Source organism: Phalacrocorax carbo, chromosome 1, assembly GCF_963921805.1.
Source record: "Phalacrocorax carbo chromosome 1, bPhaCar2.1, whole genome shotgun sequence".
NCBI lineage: Eukaryota > Metazoa > Chordata > Aves > Suliformes > Phalacrocoracidae > Phalacrocorax > Phalacrocorax carbo.
In genome coordinates, this window is record NC_087513.1 from 185,635,674 (window position 1) to 185,643,488 (window position 7,815).

General features: G+C 44.6%; 1 long non-coding RNA gene across 5 annotated transcripts in view; it reads right to left on the minus strand.

Moving 5' to 3' along the window:
• The window catches only part of LOC135311511 (uncharacterized), a 28,104-nt gene extending 21,433 nt beyond the window's left edge, over positions 1-6,671 (minus strand). Inside the window, exon 1 of one of the 5 annotated variants that reach the window (XR_010371138.1) lies at positions 6,472-6,671. This is a non-coding gene — a long non-coding RNA (uncharacterized LOC135311511). The remainder of the gene's footprint in view (positions 1-6,471) is intronic. The other 4 variants (XR_010371140.1, XR_010371139.1, XR_010371141.1 and 1 more) reach the window with 4 other exon arrangements.
• Positions 6,672-7,815: the final 1,144 nt, after the last annotated feature.

The window sequence follows — 7,815 nt, forward strand, 5'->3', positions numbered from 1 at the left end:
ACCCTGTCCAGATGACTCCTGAAGGTGCCCAACGTGGCCGAGTCAACCACTTCCCTGGGGAGATTATTCCAATATTGACTGTCCTCACTGTGAAAAATTTCCCTCTGGTGTCCAGTTGGAATCTCCCAAGAGCAACTTGTGTCCATTCCCCCTTGTCCTCTCCATGTGACTCCTTGTAAAAAGGGAGTCTCCATCTTCTTTATAGCTGCCCCTTAAGTACTGGTACATGGTGATGAGATCCCCTCTGAGCCTCCTTTTCTCAAGGCTGAACAAACCCAGTTCTCCCAGCCTATCCTCGTATGGCAGGCTTCCCAGTCCTTTGATCATCTTGATGGCCCTTCTCTGGACCCCTTCCAGCCTGTCCACATCCTTTTTGTACAGCGGGGACCAGAACTGTACACAGGACTCCAGGTGTGGCCTGACAAGCGCTGAGTAGAGCAGGATAATGACTTATTTATCTCTGCTGGTGATGCCCTTTTTGATGCAGCCCAGCACCCTCTTGGCCTTCTTGGCCACAGCTGCACACTGTTCGCTCATGTTGAGCTTCCTGTCCACCAGGACCCCCAGGTCCCTTTCCACAGAGCTGCTCTCCAGCCAGGTGGATCCCAGTCTGTGCTGCACTCCCGGATTATGTTTTCCCACGTGCATGACCTTACACTTCTCCTTGTTGAACTTCATAAGGTTTTTGCTGGCCCACTCCTCCAGCCTATCCAGATCTCCCTGCAGAGCAGCTCTCCCTTCTGGAGTGTCTACTTCCCCACTCAACTTGGTGTCATCAGCAAACTTCATCAGGCTACACTTGATGTTGTTAAAACCAGGTGCAAACCCCAGCACATTTGGAGGAATAGCTAGGGGTTCCCAGGCTGTGGTTTGTTATTACTAACCTTTCTCTACAACTGTTGTTGAACAGTGATGCTAGTAGATCTAAGTACCCTTAACCTAGACCCACATCTAGTATCCCTTATGCCAATGATCCCAATCAGCCATTTCTCCATAGGCCAGCTCCAGTTTTGTAGACTATTGCAAGCACAGCAAAGAACCTTTTTACCCCTGTGATAGGTAGGTTTGGCTCTGGAGTCACGGGCAGGGCAACTGGGGTGGGGAGGAGATCACAAGAATATCAGAGTTCCACTACCGGGCAGAGACCGATGGCTCGCCTCAACCCATATCCTGACTCTGTTGGTCATGGTAGGTCATGCTGCACAGGAAGTTTAGTAAGTACAACCCTCTTTATTCCCTTTAGTGTCTCTTTATGGACCTGTGGTCCATGAGTTCATCTAACTGCTTCTTGAACTAGCTGGCAGTACCTGTACCCATAGCCTTCTGCAGGAACAAATCCCAGAAGTTTGCTGCCCACTGTATAAGAAACAGGCTTTCTTTCATCTGTTTTAAGTTTATCTCCTAGTTTATTTTTCCAGTGTCACCCCTCACTTTCAAGCTGCATACAGTTCCTTCTGCATGCAGGGGGAGAAAATGGTTTGTTTGTTCTTTAATCTCTCTCTCTGTACTAGGGTCTGTCTGTACAAAATGTATCTGCTGAAGGACGTGACAGAATTGTACTAGCATCACAATTTTCAGCTACTTGTGGATGTACAGTTGTTCTCAGATAACTGGAAATACAGTCCACTCAGCAGTTCTCATGTTCTTGTATGACGGTTTCACTTCAGATCTCCATGGAGGAGTTATTGTCTGATATTTCCTTGGTTATACTGGAGGGAGATTAGCAGTACTGGAAGGACTCTGTGAGAGTACTTTTTAAAGATAAAATTTCTGTGCAGTAAAACTAGAGATAAGACAAACACAAGCTCGAATCAGCCACAGACTTTCTCCCGCTACAGATCCACATCTGGATATGAACGTCATGCAGATGCTAATTATTTCCATGCTGCAGCAGACGGACTCCCCAGATCTGGGCTGAATTTCAGCTCCAACTAAATCACATACCCTCAGTCTAGAGCGTGCATCTGGGAAAGCAAGGAAGCCTAACACCAAATAGGTACATAACAGCACCTCCTTCCACTTGTATAAAACACAGCTATGAAAACTTGTTTCCATGTTGCAGGCACTTAAGAAATGTAGCGTATACATTAGTAGCATAGCATTATAGCTCCCCGTATGTTGTAGTTTCTCTCGCAATGCAAAAATCTATGTCCTGAAGGGAAAACAATAATCTTTGGGCTAAATTAGATTACAAAACATTTCTGCTATCAAATGATCTCTATGAAGATTTCTAGCATTTCTCTTTCCTGCAGAAAACTGAAAGGATCACAGCAGCAAATGAATGTAGTTTGGCTGGTTTAGGCTGAACTGTGTGTAACTTGTCACCAGCTATGTATTTTGGAGCAGATGGAGTGGTTGAAGAGAGAAAAGCACAGGGAAAGGTTATCCAGGGGGGACTGGAGTTTGCATCACTGCAGGGCTTCAAAAACAGGTTAGACAAACATCAGTCAGAAAGGGCGGTGATGTATTTGATCCTGCCCTGAGCACAGAAAGGAATGAGACAACTTCCCGAGGTCCTCTCCAGGCTAATTTGTGTGATTCTATAAAACAGAAATCAACTAACAAAGTAGAAGCCTCTGCTTCCATTCCACACAGCACTTCTCAAGTATGTCAGCTAAGCAGATTTGCCAAGTCTGCTGCCTCCCTAAATGACATGCTATAAGTCGCTTTAAAAGGGACAACATACAGCATCCAGACAGAAATGCTGCTGCAAACAGAAATCTTCCCTAAGATTGCGACATCCAAATGTTCAGCCTTAGTAACATAGTTCAAAGTGGTGATAAGAGTGGAAAAAAAACTGCAAAAGGGGAAAAAAAGAGAAAAAAAGAGGAAGGAAGGAAGGAAGGAAGGAAGGAAGGAGGGAAGGAAGGAAGGAAGGAAGGAAGGAAGGAAGGAAGGAAGGAAGGAAGGAAGGAAGGAAGGAAGGAAGGAAGGAAGGAAGGAAGGAAGGAAGGAAGGAAGGAAGGAAGGAAGGAAGGAAGGAAGGAAGGAAGGAAGGAAGGAAGGAAGGAAGGAAGGAAGGAAGGAAGGAAGGAAGGAAGGAAGGAAGGAAGGAAGGAAGGAAGGAAGGAAGGAAGGAAGGAAGGAAGGAAGGAAGGAAGGAAGGAAGGAAGGAAGGAAGGAAGGAAGGAAGGAAGGAAGGAAGGAAGGAAGGAAGGAAGGAAGGAAGGAAGGAAGGAAGGAAGGAAGGAAGGAAGGAAGGAAGGAAGGAAGGAAGGAAGGAAGGAAGGAAGGAAGGAAGGAAGGAAGGAAGGAAGGAAGGAAGGGAGGGACCTGGAGCACTGTGTGCCCCACACTTACCAGCACCAGGAAGGCTCCACTCCAACAGCTACTACTCATCACAGTAAAAAGCAGGCAGCTGATCAAAAAAATAAACTGCAACAGCCATCACTGATGGCTGAGAGCAACAATTGGAGGGGAGCATGAGGGTATGAGTGAAAAAGAATAATTTACTGGAGAACACTAAAAAACCAGGAGAGATTTAAAGCAAGTGTGTGTACAGTTGCGAGAGAAATGCATGCAGTGCTCTGAATCATTATTAATGGTAGATTTTTTTAAATTCCCAAACAAAAAACACTGAGATCTTTTATAAAACTTGATATTACTACATTTCCAATACACTCGTATGGAGCTGCTTTCCTATTGACATAAGCCTGCAAATTACCAGACTTCATATATTTAGGTCTGTTTTCTGCTCCTCTTCCCTTGTCAGATGCGTTTTATTATTCCCAGATATAACTGTGCCAATGCTACTGTTAGGCACTAAGCAAGATTCTGTCTCTTAGAAGTCACCCTCCATCAGCTGAGCTGTAATCACTGTTCTCCTGCAAGCTTCCAGCGAAGTAAAACACAAGTATTTAAGTGAGCCCATTCCATCTCACAATTGAGGCAGGCTAAGAGCACACACATGGTTAATTAGTATGGTTCAGCCAACAGGCAATAACTCATTAAGCTGCAGTAACTCGACTACGTTTGATCATGTGCTTTATACCCCAAGGCACTTCATAAGTAAAGCAGTAAAGTCAACTTATCTACCATCTCAATTTCTCTCTCCCTCTCTCTTTTTTTCTAACCACAGAAAATCATGGTTAAACCACAGAGGATAATTTCTGGACACAGAATAGTTCACCACCTTCCTCTTTTTGGCAGACTAACTGCACTTGAAGATTGTTATTTTGTCTTCTTTCAGCCTTGCCTTCCTCAAGCTAAATGCAGATGCTTTCTGTCTCCTCGTAGGGGCTGTTTTGTAGGCTCTCTGCAGCCTTGCACTCCTCAGGACTGCAGCCATGTCTTTCCCAAGGTGTAACGCCAGAAACTGGTCCCGGTGATACAGCTGAAGGGCTTATCCTTCTGTGCCTAGTGTGCAATATCCCTGTCTGTCCAACCTAGGCCTATGTTTCTTCTTTCCACAGCTGAGTCATCGCTCCATCATAACCTCCAGCTCCCTCGTGGTGGGGCTGCTACCTGGCTGCTCTCTCCCACCATGTGCCTGTGGAGCTGATTATTTCAACGTAGGTACAGATTTGCACTTATCTTCACTAAATTGCATCCTGTTTATTTCCAGACCATTCCTCTAATTACTGAGATCTCCTGAGCACTAATCCTCTCCTCCCTAGTGTCTCTTGCTCTTAGCTGAAACTCTAACAAAGGCGCTCTCTACCCCTTCATCCAAATTATTAATGAAAATACTGAATAGTCCTGAACCCAGGCCAGATCCCTAGGGATCCAGCTCAATAAATCTTTCCAGTCTGACAGTGTTCACCTGGTAACTGCTCTCCGAGTACTCTCAGCAATTTCATCTAAACCTTTTCCCGTTGATTTTCTTACAAGAACACTGCTTCTCCAAAGGCGAGATATTGTAGCTACAGATTCTCCCTATTATATGGGCAGGAAGAAAACCTATGTTTTTAATAGTTAATGCTAAGATAACATGTAGAAGGGAAACTAACATCCATGTGTCAGACCTGACTTCAACTAACTTCCCTCTGTGGAGAATTAGGTTGTGGACAAATCATAGCGTTGCAGCCTGCCTACTGCAAACGCATTTCAGCATCCACCAAAAGCATCTGCTGGTGGTCCCCACAGCAAATAGAATGGATTTGGGAATAATTTATTGTGGCCATTCCTAAATCATGGGCTTCCGATCTTCCATGAGATTTGGATCAGGTCCATATGAGTCCAAGTTCACTTTCCAACTCCAAATATAAGGGATGGGGTTTCAGCGACCTCCACTCCTGCTTAGGTAAAGATTGCTGAGCTTCAAACTCAACATCAGAGTGGGATGTTTGTTTTTATACAGGGGGAATTTAATTCCTTTGTGTTCTAATTAATTTTGTGATCTGCATAATGAAATATAGGAACATGGTGGATAGCAAATCCAGATACAGAGAGAAACTCTTGTGCTTTTCGTGTCATCCTGGAGAACATGCAAGAAGGCAAAATAAAATATACCCCTAAACATCTGTTATATTGCACACATGGTAATAAAATATTGCTCACTTAAGCAAGAGCCTTTGAACTGCTCACTAGAGGAGCCCATCCCTCTCCATTGGTTTTTATAGGCAGTCTAGGGAGTTTATGTGCTTAAGTTAGTCATTTAAATTTAGATAACTAGAACAAACATCACAGAGTCACCTCCTCCCTCCTAGAATAAATACTTCATGACAACATAGGTCCATTTTTTTTAAGAAAGAACCTCTACCGCAAGAAAAAATTGATGAGAAAAGAACTATTTCACTCACTCTTCAATGCCGTGGTTGTTTTTTTGTTCTTCTAATGTCAATTGTGCCTAATAACTGAACGGGAACCGATGCAAATTAAGCAAGGGCATTTCTGATCACTGGCCGAGCGCTCGCATTGTGCTAACAAGAAACTGAACTGTAAAATCAAGTCAAAATATTTTTTCCGTGGTTCCCAGTGGAAGTCAAAGCAAACGCACATTTGTACTTCCTCTTGCTCCGCAGGCGGCTTGGCGCCCCTTTCACTGACATCGAGTCCTGCCAGAAAAGCCCATCAGGTCTTTCAGGTTCCCACTGGCAGGAAAAGTACCACTCTCGTTGCACCAACATTTGGAAAACAGAGAATGTGCTGAGTCTCAATGTCCTTCGAGCCTCCATAAATCACTCATAGAAAAGAGCGGGGATTAGTTGGGCAGCACATTGTATGCCGAAAACTGGAGCTGAAGGAGGACCTCCAGAGTCGCTATAGAGGGATTTCATCACGAGGAAGGGAGGCTGAGCAAACAGCAAGGATGCCCTGTTACAACAACATCCTGTCCTTGCAAAGAGGAGAATGGCTTTTGAGGGAATGACAGAGCTTTGGATCTCAGCTCCCCGAGGCAAGTTCAGGCAAGTTCAGACTCATTGCTTTTGTGCGATGGAAGGTTTGGGTTTATTATTAGATCGAACTCAAAAGAGCCTTGCCAAGTTTGAAAGTTCATGATGTTTCAAGCAAAGAAAGGAAGTGTCTTACCTCTTAGAGAGGCTAGTCTCTCTGTTATGAAACAGCCTAGGAGTTATTTAGCTGTCGTTCCCAACAATGAATGAAGATGGCTGAAGAATAGTCTGTGGAAACCCAGAGGCAGATCTGCCCTTCACAGCTCGCGAGTGAGGGCACCACAGTGTTTCTCCTCAGAGTGAAATTCTCATTTCCCAGGTTTGCTTTTTCTGCTGCAAATGAGATAAACATTGATACAGTGCAAAGCAAACAAAGTCCACTATGAGGCTCATCGAGGGATTACTGGCTACTCAAACAGAAGAAAATAGGGTGGGAATTAAATTTGTATAACCTCAAGTCTTGCCCCCTTGCTTACAGCTCTTTCTCACCCTCCTCAAACTCTATATTCATGCCAGCTGGGCATCTGCCTCTGTCTGAAGGCTGTCCCAGAGCCTCACTGCTCTCAAGCCAGAGACATCCTCTAGTTTCCAGCCTTAGCTAATGTCCTGGTTTCAGCTGGGATAGAGTTAATTTTCTTCCTCGTGACCAGTACAAACCTGTGTTTTGGATTTACTGTGACAATAATGTTGATAACACAATGATGTTTTAATTGTTGCTAAGGAGCGCTTACACTTGTCAAGGACTTTTTCAGCTTCCCATGCTCTGCCGGGTGCACAAGAAGCTGGGAGGGGGCACAGCCAAGAGAGCTGACCGAAACTGGCCAAAGGCATATTCCATACCATATGACATCAAGTTCAGCCTATTAACTGGGGGGAGTTGGTCAGGGGCAGAGATCGCTGCTCAGGGCCTGGCTGGGCATCAGCCAGCAGGGTGTGAGCAGCTGCATTACTTGTTTTCCCTGGGTTTTGTTTCTCTCTCCCATTGTTCTCCTTTTCATTATAACATCATCATTATTATTATATTTTATTTCAATTATTAAACTGTCCTTATCTCAACCTATGAGTTTTCTTACTTTTGCCCATCTGATTCTCTCCTCCATCCCACGGGGTCAGGGGCAGGGTGAGTGAGCCGCTGTGTGGTGCTTGGTTGCTGACTGGGGCTAAACCACAACGTTAAAGCTAGTAGCAGACAGTTCAGACCCATTTGCTTTTGTCAATCATCTCCCCAGCTTAAATAGTTTGTATGCCTCCTTTGGGGCTACCTGCATTATTTCAACAGACGGCAACCATCGCTCCCTTCAGCCTCAGTTTTGCTAAGGAAAGCAAACTAAATCTTTTTATTCACCTTTCCTCAGTTAGGTCATTTTTTTCCCCTTAGCTGAGTTTTATATCCTTATCTGCAACTGATTTTGGTAGAATTTCTCTCTCTTGTAAGTGAGCAATTGGAGTTGTGTAAGTCAGGGCTTGCCAGTACCTTCAT